We start from the raw sequence: 15,874 nt of genomic DNA on the forward strand, positions 1-15,874 counted from the left end.
CTTTTAATCCCTGCAGGATGCAGAATCTGGGTAACCCAAGGAGATTGACACTTATTGCCATTGCTTGAGACTCAAGCTAATCATATTTCCATACAGTACTGCAGCCATAGTGTTGTATCCTTTTAAATCTATTAATTCAGGAACTGGAGAGATGATTCAGTGGTTAAGCCACTTGCCTGCAAAGCCTAACAACCCTGGTTTGATTACCCAATACTCATGTAAAGCCAGATGCATTAGGTGGCACATGCATCTGGCATCCGTTTGCAGTGCTAGAGGCCCTAGCCCACTCATTCTTTCTCTATAACTCTTTCTCTATCAAATAAATAAAAAATTCTTTTAAAAAAATCTATTAATTTGGCACAAATTTTCTGAACACCTAAGTTTTAGGTGTGTGCTAAACCCGGCAGCTCTACATTGTGGGATTCCATTATAGGTGAATGTAGGTGTAGCCTTGACACTATAAAAGTAATCGAGGACTGGGTTAAAGTGGTTAAAGATGCTTGTAAAGCCTACTGGCCCAGGGTTTGAGTACCCAGTACCCACGTTAAGACAGATGCACAAAGTGGCACATGTTTGGAGTTTGTTTGCAGTGGCAAGAGGCTCTTTCATGTAGTTTTTTTCTCTGTCTACTTGAAGTCTCTCTCTCTCTCTCTCTCTCTCTCTCTCTTTCTCTCTCTCTCTCTCTATATATATATGCATTCATTTGCAGCAGCCACGGACAATAATATATATACATATATATTATATATACATATACATACACGTATATATGTAAGTGAATGTCAGTTACAGTTAGGCAGTGTCAGCTACCTGATTGTGATGGAGACCTGTGAGAATAACTAATAAGGTGATTAATAGTGACAAAGACAGCTGTACCAGGTAGAAGCCTGTTTAGTATTATTGCCTTGACTGTGGTTGGAAAGGGAGCTGAAGGATAATGATGGTGAAAAAACAACGGAAAGGGTGACAGCTGGCCACAGAATGCTATGTTGAACAGAACTATTGGAAGTTTAATGTCGGTGGCAGTAGTTACAAACCGGGCAGGGACAGTAGTAGATAACGATGGCTCAGGTGACAGTAACAATGCGAGTGACAGCTCTGCCCGGTAGGTCGAATTTCTGATTTAAACGGTGATGCAGTGAGTCAGCCTGACAGCGACCGATCTCAGGACAGCTGTCACCGCAGAAGGAGCGCGCCTTTGTACCGAGAAGTCTGTTTAGCGGCGCGCCTAGCTGGCAGTAGCAAAGAAAAGGCTACATGTCACAAAGTGGCTGCGTTCACTGGACCAGCGCAGATGTGACTTCATCTGATACCGCCTGCAGCTGACTTCAACTTGTTCGTGCAAGGAGCGAACTGAGGAGCGCAAGGCCAAAAGAAAGTGAGGAGACACGTGCAAAAGGAAAGCTACAAACACCGCCTCCAGCCCAGCAGGGGCGGGACCAAGGTGCCTTCAGGACACTGTGATTGGCTGATACGTAGTCGGTTAACCTATCACATCTAGCGGCAAAGAATCCTTCACCAATGAGAGAGGGTCTTGGGTGCGCTTCGGGTCCGCCCCCGCTCCGCTGTTGAACTTGTTCTTTGGAGACCGCTGGTGTCCATTTCTCTGCCACTCACTGAGAGAGACTCCTAACCCTAGAGCTACCGCAGCCAGGGGCGGTGGAATCCAGCAGAACTTCTCCAAGCAGTTTTGGTAAAAGTCCGGGTAGGGGCTGCTCAAGAACAGGACAGCTGCTCCAGCTGACCCTAAGGCCCTTACCATTGGTGGAGAGGGAGCACGTGACTCAGCCCCCCCCTTCTTCTCGCGAGATCTCCCCTCAGCACGTGACTGTGGTCCGTGCTCACATCCTGGCCGGCGCTGTCTGCGTCTACGCCCTCAAGATGGCTGCCTTCTGGCGTCTTCGGCGCTGTTGAATGGCGAAAGCTTTATTGTTCCCTTCGGGCAGGAGTGTTCGTGTCCTCTATGGCGCTGTCAATAAAGAACGGCAGTTTGAATCGGTGCTGAACAGGTAACCATAGAAACCGGGCTGGGATTCAGCGTGGAGACCCCCCCCCCCCTTGCGACTGAGGCCGGAGAGGCTCGGAAGAGAGGGGCGCGCCGGCGGGACCTTGGCGCGTGGTGTGGCGGGGCGAGCTCCGCGGGGCTGGCCTCAGTCACGGCCGTGATCCGCCTCGGGGACGCGACCCCTCGGGCGGTGACCGGCACCTCGGGCGCTGCAGATGTCACGGTCTCCTGCGGGAGCTGGGTCGGGCCCCGAGGTCTGCAGGTCGCACTTCGCCTCCCCACACCGGCCTCGGCCCTCTACATCCGCGGCTCCGCTCCTCGCCTCTCCCCCACCTTCCCCGCTCTCCGTGTCTGTGTGTTGGCAGCTAAGGATGTTGTTTACGTTTTGAAATGCTCGGGAGGAAATGGAAGTCATCGGAAATTAAACTTCGGTGCCCACATGCGAAGTTTCACGGGGGACGCGGCCATGTTCCTTTACTTTTTTCTGGTTGCTGGCCTGCTAACCAAGCAGACGGTTGCTTGGATGCTACTGGACCGGGATGGCAAGGTCCACAAAACCAAAACATGTCGGTCTCGTAGGTTACACAAAGTGTGTCCATTCCTGGCTAAAACCCAAGTGGATTGGTCCAATGTTGTCCTAAAGCCATCCGTCGAGTCCCTACGCAGGGAATGAGAAAGTTACCATCGTCACTAGAACTCTTTAGGTGACAAAACACTCTGGCTTTCATATCCCTACCAAGGTAGGAGTATCTCTTTGTACACCAGCGATATCATCCACCCAGCGCTTGCAGTAAACCAGCAGCTGCTTTAGTTGTTTCCCGTTTGCAAAAGAAGGGCTGGTCATTTGAGTCTGTCCCTTAGAACCCTCTGTCTGATGGCCAATGTCAGACTGCTTCATATTTTGTTTCTTTCGAGTTTCTTCATTCTGGAGTGTTGTTCTATGGGATTGTATCCGAATTTGGGTATGGGTTATGGAGATTTAAGCAATCTCAGTGATTTTTTTTCTGTGCTTTGGCGTAAATCCCCCTTTTATTCCATGTCACTAGTTCCCAAGTCTAGCTTTTGTTTGTTTGTTTGGTGACAGGGTCTCATGGAGCACAGACTGGTCTGGAAGTTGATATATAGCTGAACCTTGATCCTCCTGCCTTCACTCCCAAATACTGGGATTATAAGAATGTCCCATCAGGGCCCAGCTCCAAACCTAGCTTTTCATAATTGATTTAACAAATAGTTTGAAATACCTGTGCTTGCGTCAGTGAGTGGATTTAGTATTTCATGAACATCTTACTATGTGCCAGGTATGATTCAAATCCCAGGAAATAAGCTGATGTCACTATGAGTGTAGGCCAGTCCTTAACTTGAGGTCATCCTGCCTCAGTCTCCCAAGTGCTACAATCATAATTATGTACTGCCATGCCTGGCTCACAAAGATAATTTCATATACCACTGTCATAGCATTGTAACAATAAAATTAGTGGTTGGTGTTTATGGAGAAATTCCTTTGTACAGGCTCTAGGTTCCTCATGTGCACTGCCACTTAATCTATGACAATTAACATTTTACAAATGAGGGGATAATCTCATAAGGGATAAAGGACTAAGATTACGTGATTTTTGCACAATGGAATTGGGAGCTGAAGCTGGATAGATTGCACCATACTATGTTCCAACGTGTTGTCATTCTGGCTGGCTTAAGGGCAGTGCCAACACCTTTTTTGTCTCCATAGCTGCCAACTGGTGCCCACAACCTGGTGTTTCTAAGAAGATATTAAACAAGTAAATCCAGAGCATGCATTGAGTAAATACTTGAATGTTTCATATGTACCAAGTGACGTTATGATAGGCCCTGTGATGCCCAGGGTGATTAGGAGTGCCCTGGGCTCTCAGGTCCCCATGCTAAAACCTACTGTCAAGACAGTACGGGATGACAGTCACTCAAAATTTTGGCAGCTGCTATTAGGGAAGCAAAAAGACTGTTGAGACAGAATCTAATCTGGGGAGTGGTCTGGGAAGACCTCTCTTGAGAGAGTGGTTTGAGTTAAAAGTTATCCAGCAACAGAATGCCAGTCCAGTGGGAAGGGAGAAGGTAGAGAGCCAGGAGGAAGCAGTTGTCAGTAGGCTCAGACACAGTGAGGTGGTGAAAACTTGGGGAGCCAGGGAACGGTGAGAAACCTGCTTTACTATTGGGAGAGCTGGGCCTCTTGGCATGTCATAAATGTTTTTCAGCTGTGTGAATGACAGGACCCTTCAAAGAGCTTTGCTTGCTAAATAGGAAAAAAATGTAGTAGTAGGTCCCATCTTTTCTTTTTGATATGGGGTCTTATTGATCTTGAACTGGAGAACTCAAGCTATCCTCCTGCTTTAGCTTCAAGAGTGCTTGGGTTGGGGCTGGAGAGATGGCTTAGCAATTAAAGTGTTTGCCTGCAAAGCCAAAGAATCCCCGTTCCACTCTCCAGGACCCACATAAGCCAGATGCACAAGGGAGCACATGCTTCTGGAATTTGTTTGCAGTGGCTGGAGGCCCTGGCATGCCCATTCTTTTCTATCTCTTTCTCTCTCTCTAAATCTCTGCCTCTCTCTCTCTCTGAAATAAATAAATATATTTTTTAAAAAAGAATGCCAGGGCTACATGTGTGCATGTTATTACATATACTGCTGAATTCCAGTGAGAGAAGTAACCAAATTTGGCCCCAGATGGAACTTTATTTAATAAACTATTAAATAACAACAAAAAATCCACAAATGTAAAAAAAAAATTTTTTTTGTTTCTTTTGTTTTGTTTTTTGAGGTAGGGCCTCACACTAGCTCAGACTGACCTGGAATTCACTGTGGTAGGCTCATGGTGATTCTCCTACCTTTGCCTCCTGAGTGCTGGGATTAAAGGCATGCGCCACCACGTGTAAAAAAATCTTTAAAGGGCTGGAAAGATGTCTTAGTGGTTACAGTGCTTGCCTGCATAGCCTAAAGACACAGGTTCTATTCCTCAGTACCCATGTAAGCCAGATTCACAAGGTGGTGCATATATATGGAGTTCATTTGCAGTGGCTAGAGGCCCTGGCATGACCATTCTCTCCCTCTGTCTGTCCCTCTCTCTCTCTCTCTCTCTCTGTGTCTTTTTCTTGTTCAAATAAATATATATTTTTTAAATCCACAAGTGTGTTACAGGCAAAATTAGGGGTGTTAGGGATGTGTGTTTTTCTGTCTTCAGGGGGAGGGGAATAGCTCTTTCTAGGATGTATCTAGAGAACAACTTTTCCAAGTGGAGTTTAGTTTTTTAACCCAAATTTTCCAGTTGTCTATGCAGAGCATTTTTTCATCATGTCAGCGCTTAAAGCTTGGAATTGTTTTCTTCCTCCATCAAAGGTAACTGAAGTTTGCAGGATTTGTCCTCAAGGAGGAACCCAGGCTTACAGCATACCAGTTGAGCTACACCCTCAACCCCAGTGTCTACTTTTATTTATTTTATTTTATTTTATTATTTTTTGTTTGTTTGTTTTTGTTTTTTGAGGTAGTGTCTTGCTAGCCCAGGCTGACCCGAAATTCACTCTGTAGTCTCACGTTGGCCTGGAACTCACAGTGATCCTCCTACCTCTGCCTCCTTAGTGCTGGGATTAAAGGCGTGCACCACCATGCCTGGCTACATTTTTTTTTTTCATAAGGCATTCTGAGACAATGTTGGGCTTCTAGTTGGTGATTTCAGAATATTTTGTTTGCAGATGATTTTGGATAGCTACTAAGTTTTCATGATAACATTGCATCCTTAGTGCTGAATGCTTGAAAAGTAGCAGGCTTTTTGAGGAGGCACAAATAAAGGTGTTCGGTCCATGAACAGGAGACATTACAGGCTGTAATAAAATCGGGGGAACTCTACAGCTATAAGAGCAGCAGTGTCGAGCTTGGCTGTAAACTGTGGTTGCACATGTCATCTGAAGATATAATCCAGGCTGGCAAATGGAACAGGGAACTGGACAGAGAGTGGCATGTTAATGCAGTGTTAAACAACAAGCCCAGAATTAAATTGCTATTTTAGGTATGGGTGGACCTTCCCATCTGAGCACCACAGGTTCTGCTTTGTGATTTGTGTGTGCTGGGTTCCAGTAAAGAGTAGGTGGTGGCGCCAGCTTTGAAGGATAATATGGAGCTGCAGGAGGAGCCAGGGCATACCAATTTGTTTTTCAATCTATTTTATTTCAGTTCAAAGCATCCACGCAGACAGCAGCCCAGCAAAACAAGCTGCACTTTGGCAATACTCAGCTGCTTTTGGAGATTGAGGAAGACTGAGAAAAACTAAAGTGTGGCTTGTTTTCTTGTGCTATCTGACTGTAGCGATGCTGTGTACTGAAATAAAATAGATTGAAAAACAAATTGGTGTGCCCTGATGCCTCATACTGAGTACTTATATTACCCTTCTCAGTCCTGCCTGGGCTGGCACCCTGGGGGAAGGCGCTGACCCTCAGCCTCTTTCAACTCCCCAACCCGGTGAGCACTTTGATTTCCACGAGGAAATTGAATTGCAGTATGGTGTGCTTTTTTGGATCTCCAATAGTCTGCCTTCTAAAGTCATCTCTTGATAATGTGAAGAAGGAAGCTACTAACCACACAGAGGAGAGGATTAACTATTAAGAGCATTTAAATCCAGGGATGAAATTGTCATTTTCTGTAAGTCATGCAGAGGGTGCAGCATTTCATTTTCAGAGAGTATGCAGCTGTGATACTCTGGCAGCACTCAAGGGAAGGAAGGGCAAGGAAAGAAAGTGGGCTTGTTTCCTATTTCCCTGATATTACTTAACTCCAAATGCTCAAAATCATGGCATTAAGTATTCATTTTCTTACATAAAGTAAATATGGTATAGCTGTTCTACCTGAGTCAGAGACTGTTAATCTTGCAGTGAAATATTGGATTGCAAAGGGTTCATGAGTCCTTCGAAGATGCCAGCCTATCATTTTAATTAGATCTCAGAGGGTCCTTGACCCTCAAAAGGAGTAGAGCCAATAATGAACATCACAGGTAACACCACCAAACTGGAGTCGTGACAGTGCTGTGACCTTGGCCTCAGGTTTCAAAGTTTCTCTTTAGGTTTGGTTCCTTGACTTTAATGGTCAAGCATGTCTGTAGATATCTCCTTAGTAGTATACTTGAGCAGTGCCTTTCAAATGACTGTTAGTACCCTGTGCTGCACTGCACTGTGAGGTGGTGATGTGATGTCTCAGCAGTTTTGTTAACAGATGCTACAGTCTGTCCTCTCCCTCCTTCTCTTCTTCCATGTTGCCCAGGTGGGCCTTTAACTCTCTATGTAACCAAGGATGATTTGAACTCTGAGCCTCCTGTCTTCATCTCCCAAATGCTGGGACTGGAGGTGTCAGCCAACATACCTGGCTTGCTGCTGCTTTTTAAGAAAGTTGATGCATTTCTTGTTAGTGCTAGGGATCAAACTCAGGGCTTTACACATGCTAAACATGTGCTCTACCATTGAGCTACATTCCCCATCCCTAATTTTGTATTTTTAAAAAATATTTATTATTTGAGAGAAATTGAATGAGAACAAATGAATGAAAATAGGCAAGCCAGGGCCTCCTGCCACTATAAAAGAGACCTCTAGAAGCAGATACCACTTTGTGCATGTGGGTACTGGGGAATCAAATTCAGGCCTTTAGACTTTGCAAGCAAGTGCCTTTAACCACTGTGTTATCTCACCAGACCTAATTTTATAGTAATTTTTTAGTGTGGAAATTAAGTGATTTTTAATGTGTACAACATGTTTTGATATATATATATATATATATATATATATATATATATCATGTTATAGAATGGTAAAATCAAATTAATTACATATTTGTCTCTGTGGATAACAGAAGGAAGAGTTAGTTAAAACTACAAGTTTGTTTTTGCTCCCCTTTTCTTCCTTTAAAGAGACAACGACCTCTTGTCCTGAATTATAGAAACAGCCTTCTAGCATTTAACTTCAGACAATTCATAGATACCCCAAAACTCATCCTCTTGTATTGTCCCCTCAAATTCAGTGCTGTTGTTTGCCTCTAGTATGGTGTCCTGCATACAGTCAGCAGTCCTTACGTGCTGTTGATTGGACAAAGAAGAAAGGGGAAGGAAGAGGTGGCTGGAAGCAAGACTTGTGTTTGGAAAGGTCTCTGTGTGCACATCCAGGTATTCCTGAGTCTACAGCCATTCATTCACTAGGTCAGAGGAGCTCATTCTCTTGTTCCATCCCAGGAATACTGTGTTGCTATTTGCACAATTACGTAATCCTCACAGCAGCTAGGCATTAGGTAGTATTTAACCTGAGTAATCAGGGAATGTTCACCATCTTTATACAGCTTTCAGACTCCAACCAGAAGAACATAAATCCAGTGGAAGCCAGTAAGCTTTAGTTTTAGTTTTACTCCAGAGGAGCAGGACCATTCAGATTTTCTCCAGTAAAATCGTGCCCCCCTTAAGCAAAGCTTTTTGTCACTTAAAAAAGAAAAACCTATACAGAAGCAGTCTTATGTTCATTGCACAAAATGAGTTCTCCTTTTAGAACTTTGTTGTGGTGGTGGTGGTGCTAGGGCTTTAAGCATCTTGGGCAGGTGCTCTGCTGCTGAGCTAGAATCCACCATCTATACTCCCAGCTCCCGTTTCTAAAAATTACTAAGAGAAAATGCCAACATAAAGTTGAGAGTGCCATGATAAGGTCCCCTGCTGTTAGTTTCTTCTTACACTCGGGAAAGCACAATTTGAAGACCAAGCACTGAAGGTCACAAAGCTAAAGTCAGATCTAGCTCTGGTAGTCCTTATGCAGACTCCTTTCAAATATAAAGCTCCCATTGGCCTGCAAAAAGCAGAAGCAAGGGCGATAATGGAGGGTCTCCCACGCTGGTCATGGTGTGTCTGCCGCCCACCTCTGCATCCCATGCAGCTTGCTCCTTACCCTGTTTGCACACAGCTGGCCCTCCACCTCCATGCTTCGCTGCCTCTCTACGTGCTCTGCTTGCTGTTTTCCTCTTTCTGGTTCTCCTAATGCTTTCGGGGTTGGTTGGTTTTCAAAGGGCTGCCCTTGTTCCAAGTGCCTCACTCCTAGCATGTAGGGAACGTAGCGGAATTAACACATTTAAAGTGACAGTGAAACTTGCTGCTCGATTAGCCTGTACGTTTGGTGTGACACTTAACTTTTGAATGTTGCTCTGAAGGCCTGGCAGTCATTAAATATGACCACCCCAGACACAAGCTGCTTTTAGCTGGCCTGTGCTGTCAGCCGCCCTCAGTTCCAGTCAGGTTAAAACCAGAGGGAGGCTTCTGAAGGTCAGAGTCCAAGACAGTGGGATAATTGGCCCCTTGAGTTTCAGGTTTCTTTCCTGGGCTGCAAAATGTTGAGGACAAAGTTTTCCATGTCTTTCTTTGAACATTTTTGAGAAAATACGATGAATCCCACAGGCTCTCTCTCAGAGTTAAAGGCAGTAGAGAAGCTACCCTTCTTTGCATTTTTTTTTTTTTTTTTTGTTCCTTAAGATAACCCTCTTGTTAAACTTCCTGATGGTGGACTGTGAAAGCAATTCCCACTTCTTCAAAGACAAAAGGAAGGAGCTTCTAGTATAAGAGTGGTGTTCCTCTGTGGAGTGGACACAGAGGGGTACTGAGTCTTAAGTGATCTGAGTAGTCAGTAGGACATGTGTCAGGAAGACGAGGTTCAGAGTCACTTCTGTTTCTCTGCTCTCTACAAAGGTGTAAAGAGAGGCAATTTAAGCAGAGAGGCCTCTTGCCAGCTGCACTGGGAGCTTCCTGAGAGCAATGTGCGAAGGTCTTTCTTACTGTAGTGCCAAGCCTCTGTGAAGGGCATTTGGCTGAGCTCAGTGAAAATCTGCTGGATGGAAAAGTGCACCAAGTTCATCCAAGATGGCCTAGGGCCACTCTGGTTGTCTGGACTCCCATGTCTCTCAGCTTCACTGTTATTATTGTCATGGCCTTGGTGTTGTATGTGGGGGGGGGTGCTACAGGAATGTTTGCATGGTGTCTTTGTTACCTAGCTTTTTGTTGCTGTAGCAAATGCATCATGTATACTAACTTATAGAGAGAAAAGTTCATGGTTTTGGAGATTTCAGTCCAAGGTTGATTGGCCCTATTTCTTTGAGTCCTGTGGTGAGGCAGTGTGTCATGGCAGGAGCAGATCTCACCTCATGGTGAGGGAATGAGAAGGAAGAGATCAGGCCCCCAATGACCAGACTGTCCCTACACACTGCCTTTGAAATGTCTACTACCTCTCAGTAGCTCCATTCTAGAGAACACAGGCTGAGGTAGAAGGATTGCCATGAGTTCAAGGCCAGCCTAGGCTGAAGTGAGATTCCGTCTCAGGAAAAAAAAAAAAAAAAACAGATTCACACTACATTGCAGCCTCATCCAGCTGAGATTTAAGTAGGCTCTGTGTTTACTCAGTCTGATGTGCTTTAAAAAAAAAATTATTTGTTTATTTGAGAGCAATAGACAGATAGAAAGAGGCGGGGGGGGGCATGCCAGGGCCTCCAGCCACTGTAAAGGAATTCCAGATGCGTGAGCCCCCTTGTGCATCTGGCTAATGTGGGTCCTGGGGAATCGAGCCTTGAACCGGGGTCCTTAGGCTTCACAGGCAACCACATAACCACTAAGCCATCTATGCTTTTATTTTTTTAAATAGCTTATTTCTATTTATGTATTTGAGAGAGGGAAAGAGGCAGGGGGGGGAGGGAGAGAGAGAGAGAGAGAATGAGAATGAATATCAATGTGTGCAAGCTAGGCCTTCCAGCCACTGCAGTTGAACTCCAGATGCATGTGCCACCTTGTGCATCTGGTTATTGTGGGTCCTGGGGAGTCGAACTGAGGTCCTTTGGCATTGCAGGCAAGCACCTTAACCACTAAGCCATCTGTCTAGCCCCTGATGTACTTTCTTGTTTACAATGCTAGGGATTGAACCTAGGGTCTCATGCATGCCAAGAAAGAGCTATATTGCTTAGCTAGCCCTGCCCTCTGCTCTTATTTAATTAAAAACTGCTGTTGATATGGGCGTGGTGGCACATGTCCTTAATCTTAGCACTTGGGAGGCAGAGGTAGGAGGATCATCCTGAGTTTGAGGCCACCCTGAGACTACATAGTGAATTCCAGGACCTTGCCACAAAAAAAAAAAAAAAAAAAAAAAAACCAGGAAGGAAGGAAGGAAAGAGAAAGAAAGAAAGAGAGAGAGAGAGAGAGAAAGAAAGAAAGACCTCCTGTTTACTGGTATGCTCACACATATTTCTGACCAGAGAAAGCTTTCTAAAACTTTACTAGAATAAAGACTATAGGATTAAGCTTCATTGCATTTGAAATTCTCAAGCTTGGGCAATGTAACATTGGTGCAAGTCTCATATTGAGTCTGACATCTCCCAACTGCCACTCACTGGCTTAGTTCTTTAGGCAGTTTATTTCATCTCACTAGGCCTCCACTTTCGTGGTGGAGAGTGGGGTTAATAATAGCAACTTCTCACAGCTTTTGCAAAAATTACATAAAGCCACTCATATAGATGCTTGACAGTGTGCATAGGGCATACTAAATGTCTGATCATTGATAGCTGCTATAGTTAGGTCCCTACTGTAACCTCCTAGACTGTGTCTTTCTTCTTTTCCTGCACCTGTCCTCATTGTTTCCCATCTAGAACATAGTTTCCCATGTCTGCGTGCTCCTCCTCATCCATGCATGCAACCAGCCTTGGATGGAGAATGGGGAAAAGTTGCATCTGTTCTGAACATGTACATAAGTTTTCCTTGTCATTTTTCCTTAAACAATATCCTGTAACTGCTGATCACATAGTATTTGCATTGTATTAGGTATTTTATGTAATCTAGAGAGATAATTTACAGAGGATGTGTATAGGTTATTGCAAGGTCTACACAATTTTATATAAGAAACTTGGGTATACAAAGATTTCATTGTCCGCGGAAGTCCTGGAAATCCCATGTGGATACCAAAGGGAAGGTATGAATTTACAAAGGACACGGGGCTGGGGGTGTAGCTGATGGCAGAGTGTATGTGCTCAGCCCTGGGATTAATCCTCAGCTTCAGTCAGCAATCAGTGAGGGATTTGGGTACCCATAGGGACTTCTGGAACCAGTCCCTGTGAGATACAACTGCGCGTCTGTATCTCAGGAACCAGGCATCGTTTCTTTTCATTAGGGAACTGGGAGTGAAAATGCTCATGACATGTGAGATTTGGGCCAGGTCATTTCAGAGGTTCTTGGTGGCTCCTTATTTTCAGTGCAGGTAGGGTTTTGTATGAAATCTGTCAGAGTACAGCTGGGCGCTCTTATGAGCGGCCTCCCTCTCTGTTTCCCAGCTGGCTTTCATCCCAGACTGGCTGTATGAGACTAGCAGTGGGTTGTCTGTGAAGTCTCTGCTTTCAAAACCAATTATGTAATGTTGGATGTGTATCTCGAAGGTACACATATAGCTTAAAAGTAGTGAAGCACAGAGATAAAAACAAATATTGTGGCAGAGGAATTTTCACATTTCCTTTCCCAAAAGCACTATGCCATGCTAGGTAATAGCTAATATTTAATCAATGTTTACAGTGCAATAGGAGGTACTTACTCTTTGTGTATGTTGACTCATTTGCCATTAATTCTTACAACTACCTATGAGAGAAACCACTAATAATTTCCCAGCTTTACATACGGAGACTGAATTCTCAACTTGAGAGTTAGCAACTTGCCTCAATCTTCAGCTCATGGTGGTGGGCGAGGAGCAAGGTGGCATCTTCCCACCCCAGACTGGCCTTCTAGAGGGTGTGCTCCCAACCTTTGATGTTGAGCACACAGCCTCTGGCCTCACAGTGCCTGATGTGATTTGCTTTAGTTTTCAGGGCCTTTTCATTTTACATTAGCTGGGGATCTTTGATTTTTGAGTTTAGTACTGTGTTGATGTGTGGTCCAGGTGTGTTCCCGGCTGAAGGGGAATGATAATCAGGTTATGAGAATGCAGAAGTCATCTGTTTTTCAGGTCAGAGCAAAAGGCCTATCAGTGACAAAGCCAAGGGTCTTTTGTACACCTAAGAGGCTGGATTTGAACGCATTAAAGTGGTGATTGCTTGTTGAGACTCTTGACTGCAAGATGGAAAAGTTGGCATTAGGTATAATACAGTCCCAATCCCTAGTCACTCATTAGACACATGTGTTGCTCAGGGGATTTTGCCACGGAGTCTGAAGAGTAATCTTGGATGAACTGGATCAGAGCAGCGTGCTCAGAAAGGCACCTAAGTCTGGCAGAGTCTCCTTCTGTTGTAATAGCCCTGAAAAATCTTCTGTTTCTATGAATTAGAAGGTAAGAGGGCATAAACAGTTTGTTAGACGATTTTGATGTTTTTGCCTCATTGTGTTTTGTAGAATGCCTCAAGAAGAGTTTCATTAGAAATTGAGAGAATCTGGAAAAGGCAGTTGGTTAGAGTGGTTCTAAGAGGTGCATCTGAGATCATGGCCCACTACTAGTGTACAGCTGTGGAACCCAGGCTTGCTGGTGGTCCTGAGTCTTCTCCATGCTTCTGACTCCTTGAGCACCTTCTGTGCCTGTGGCATACTGAGCAGGCGCTTCAGATATGTTAGCTCAGTTACCCGGTGTGAGATGACTGCCCTTATTTGGAGATGTGGAAACTGATCCCTGTGAAGATTAGATAATTTCTTACATAGTTGGTAATCATGCATTCAGGTTTTACACCTATGCTGTCTGGTTTAACCACTGGGGGAGGTGGGTTCTCTCCCAGAAGTCTTGCGGTTGGACAGCATTGCATGTAATTAAGAAGCATGAAGGCTTCCCAGCACAGTGAATGGACTTGGGCTTGAGCCCCACTCTACACTTAAGTAATTCCTTCTGGCAGAAAGGATCCGATTTTACTGTGCTTGGAACTTGGCGGGAACAGAAATGTTTAGAGAGTGAACAGTGTTGGAAAAGACCCTAGCTTTAAAGCCAGGCAGACTTATCTTGTTTCTCTTCTTAAATTTCCTGGGTGGATAGTACACTTGGGCAGGGAGCATGGCTCAGTAATAGAGCATTTGCGTTGTACGTGTGAGGCCCAGGTTTGATCCCCAGCACTACAAAAACCCAAAACCAAAACAAAATAGTATATGCCACAGAAAATTTTGCAATGTGTGAACAAAAAAATAAGCCCACCATAAAGAGAGTACTTGGGGATAACCACTTTTAGGATTCAAGTATACATTTAGTGTTCTTCATGCAAATACATGTATGCATACACATGCCTGTACATTGAGCTAGTTGTATATGGAGTATGTTGCATGCTGGTCGTATTTCTTGTAATAGATTAAGAACATATTCCCAAACTGAGCATTGTGCTATGCCCCTGTAATCTTACCACTTGTGGTGTGGAGGCAGGAAGATTAGGAGTTTGAGCCAGCCTGGGCTACACGGAACCCTTTATTAAAAAAATCTTTTCCCCCACATTATTACAAATCTTTAAAAAAAAATTTTTATTTTTATTTATTTATTTGAAAGTGACAGAGAGAGAGAGAGAGAGAGAGAGAGAGAGAGAATGGGCGTGCCAGGGCCTCCAGCCACTGCAAACAAACTCCAGACACATGCGCCCTCTTATGCATCTGGCTAACGTGGGTCCAGGGGAATCGAACCTTGAACTGGCATCCTTAGGCTTCACAGGCAAGTGCTTAACTGCTAAGCCGTCTCTCCAGCCCTTACAAATCTTTTAAGTGCCTGATTTTCTCAAAAATATTTAGATTTAATTTATATACTATACAACCTGCCATTTCAAATTGTACAGTTAATCTCTGTAATCATTACTACTTCAGGCATTTTTTATTTTTATTAGATATGGACATATTTAGTATATAAATAACACATGTTGGTACCATCCTTTCCCTCCTTCCTGCCCACTTTCCGAAGGGGCCTTCCTCATTGGGGATGTAGGTCAACCCCATGGGGATTATGGGTCATGCGTTGTTGGGGGTAGAGGCAATGTCTCTGTGAAAAATGTCCCAACTTGTGGTTCTAACAATCTTTTGTCTCTTCTTATGCAAGTTACTCTTTAGGACTTTTCTTTTTTTTTTTTTCAAGATAAGGTCCCAGTCTAGCCCAGGCTGACCTGGAATTCACTCTGTAGTCTCAGGGTGGCCTCCATCTCATGGCAATCCTCCTACCTCTGCCTCTCAAGTGCTGGGATTAAAGGCATATGCCACTATGCCCGGCCTTTTGGGACTTTTTTAAAAAAAATCACTTAAAAACAAACAAACAAACAAAACCCTGTACCTGTTATATAACATTACTCTTCGTTTCTTCTTTTCCTGCAGCCTTTGGTAACCATTAACCCACTTCTTGTCTCTGAATTTGCCTATTTTGGATGTTTGTATAAATGGACTCATGCTGGATATTTGGGAATTAATGCCTCCTGGAGAGGGAGTGTATTGTTGGGGGCGAGCTTATAGGTGTTATAGCCAGTTTCCCCATGCCAGTGTTTAGCACACTCTCCTGTTGCTACTGTCCACCTTATGTTGGTCAGGGGGTGATGTCCACCCTCTGCTCATGCTATCGTTTTCCCTGCCATCGTGGAGCTTCCCCTCGAGCCTGTAAGCCAAAATAAATCTCTTTTTCCCAGAAAATAAAAAAAAGGCTCATGCAATATATAGCACATAGTAACTTACTCCTTCTTATGGCTGAATGTTATTCCACTGTCTGGAGGGATGCACATTTTGTCTCATAGTATGGACTTTAAGTTAACACTTTTTGCCCATTGAGTCTAGTGCTCCTATGAATACTAATACATAAGCTTTTGTTTGGGTGTTTAGTTTCTTTTCTTTTGATGTATACTATCACTGGGGTTTCTGGTCATATAGTGTTTCTCTTTCTCA

At 44.2% G+C, this 15,874-nt stretch overlaps 1 protein-coding gene and 1 long non-coding RNA gene across 3 annotated transcripts in view; one reads left to right on the forward strand and one right to left on the reverse strand.

The window, feature by feature from the left end:
• Positions 1 to 984: 984 nt before the first annotated feature.
• Positions 985 to 9,068, reverse strand: LOC123460734. Its single transcript, XR_006637162.1, has 2 exons — positions 8,934 to 9,068; positions 985 to 1,969 (listed from the first exon to the last, which is right to left on the reverse strand). It is a non-coding gene; the product is annotated as an uncharacterized LOC123460734 (long non-coding RNA).
• Positions 1,852 to 15,874, forward strand: part of Zbtb40 (zinc finger and BTB domain containing 40) — an 81,022-nt gene continuing 66,999 nt past the window's right edge. For both annotated transcript variants that reach the window (XM_045149427.1, XM_045149426.1), the window contains exon 1: positions 1,852 to 2,009. The gene's annotated coding sequence lies outside the window, so the exon portion shown is untranslated. The remainder of the gene's footprint in view (positions 2,010 to 15,874) is intronic.

This window comes from Jaculus jaculus, chromosome 5, assembly GCF_020740685.1.
Source record: "Jaculus jaculus isolate mJacJac1 chromosome 5, mJacJac1.mat.Y.cur, whole genome shotgun sequence".
Classification (NCBI taxonomy): domain Eukaryota; kingdom Metazoa; phylum Chordata; class Mammalia; order Rodentia; family Dipodidae; genus Jaculus; species Jaculus jaculus.